Below are 2,182 nucleotides of genomic sequence, written 5' to 3' on the forward strand. Positions count from 1 at the left end.
TTTGCAATGCAGATTGGACCCATCAAACGTCCATTGCCAAGGGTGAGCAAGTATAACGGCAATAAGGATCCTATAGAGCACCTTCACTTCTATTTGTCGGCTATGACAGCCTTGAGTTTCAAAGAGGAAGAGATCACTAGCTTGTTTTGTAATTCATTGATGGGTGAACCACTGATGTGGTATATGTCGCTGCCAATGTATGTTAAGACCGATTGGGCAGCTATGACAAAGAGATTTATCAAGGAGTATACAGTATGGATGCTAGCAGAGCAAACCCCTGATTCCCCGTCTTACCAAACACCCGATGCGGTGTTAGCGATGCCTAGGTATGGTGGATACCGGGATCCTGTGGAGCATGCAAGGATATTCCGTGATCATATGTATAACGCTGGATTTCCACAGTGTGAGTTGCATGAACATTTTCCGGAAACCTTGATGGGTGAAGCCTTATTGTGGCATCAGGGTCTGTCAGAGGAAGAGATGTGCCATTGGATACCGCTCCGAAATGCCTTTGTGGCGAGATATGAAGTGTACATTCCATGGACAGGATCCCTGGATGATTTGGACAGGATTAGGCAATTCCCCGAGGAACATTTTGTGGATTATGCTAGAAGGTGGAGGCACCGTTATGAGCAGTGTAATGAGACAATGAGCGATAAGGTGCAGCTTATGTGCATACAATGAGGTGCTATTCCGTTGGCCGCAAGAAGGATGAGTCGGGTGTCCCTCCGTGACTATGATGAGTTGATAGGTTGGGCTTTGTACGGATCAGTGGATCCCTTTTTCCTGAATCCGAGTGTTCCTCACGTCATGGATTTAATGGTCGTAGACATTTAGGCGAGTTCCTCGGACGAGGAGGATGCCAATCGAAGGGTTCCTATTAACATCTGGGACGAATCGGATGATGAGCCGGAAGTTGCGGTGATGACGAGATCAGGTCGTGTGGCCGAGGGAAAGGCACCAATGGTAGAGACTGAGATTGGAGAAGGTTCGGCTCCTAAGCCCGACGACCAAGTTCTTGAACAGTTGAAGAAGACGCAAGCTAAGTCTACGGTCTGGGAAGTTTTATGCCATTCTAAGTACCATCGTGAGAACCTGATGAAGGAGTTGCAGAATTCGGTTATTTCCATCGACACTGAGCCGGCAGCGCTAGTAGGGGCAATAATGGCCCGAAAGAAGACTGAGATCACATTTACTGACGAAGATCTCCCAGAAGAGGGGAAGGCCCACAATAAACCATTGTATATCCGAGCGGAAATCAACGGGAAGAAGACTAGCTGTGTTATGGTCGATGATGGATCGGCCATTAATGTTTGTCCTTTGAAGCTCTTGTCCAAGTTAGGAGTGGAGAGAGGAGATTTGACAGCTTCTGAGACAGTGATCAGAGCATACGATGATAGCCGTAGGCACATTGAAGGAGTCTTCAAGGCCAAGTTGAAAGTGGGGCCGCATGAAGAAGAAACTGAGTTCACGGTGCTGGATATCCCGGTAACCTTTGATGTATTGTTGGGACGCCCATGGTTCCACAAGTTGGGAGGTGTGCCCTCCACGCTCCATCAGATGATCAAGTTCCCCTTCGGGGAGGAGATAGTGACAATCAGAGCTGAGAAATTGAGCTCGGTGGCAGCATTGGGGATTGAGCCTCAACTTTTCTCCGGGTTCCAAGTTTCCGGGATTTACGAGTCAAGCATGACCGCCGATGTGGTGAAAATGATGAAGGGAAGTTTCATCCTGGGAATGGGTTTAGGAGCATACCATCAGGGGCTGCCAGAGTTTCCGGACTTTAAGAGTCAGAAAACCCGGAGAGGTTTGGGATATGAGCAGGGGAGTCCGTCCAATGCGAGTGCTGAAGGAAAAGTAGGCTTGAGGAAGTATTTTGTGAGCGAGGGGCATGGGAAGGCATATTCAGGAACCCCCGAGGCATGGACTAGCACGGAAGGGAAGATTCTGCTAGGGTTCGAAATCTTCAATGATGTTGCCGACTGGGGCAAAGGAAAGGCGAGCTGCTTTGTCGAGGAGATCATGATGCTGGATTTAAATGCCGAGGAGCAGGTCATCACCATCGAAGCGACTACGGGAGCGGTGGACGAGCCCAGTACCTCCAAGGTTCATGAGGAGCCCGAGAACCCTGATGATGAAAATTGTATTACTGCTTTGTTTGAATCAGATGATGTAATCACCC

This window comes from Euphorbia lathyris, chromosome 7 (genome assembly GCF_963576675.1).
Source record: "Euphorbia lathyris chromosome 7, ddEupLath1.1, whole genome shotgun sequence".
Classification (NCBI taxonomy): Eukaryota; Viridiplantae; Streptophyta; class Magnoliopsida; order Malpighiales; family Euphorbiaceae; genus Euphorbia; species Euphorbia lathyris.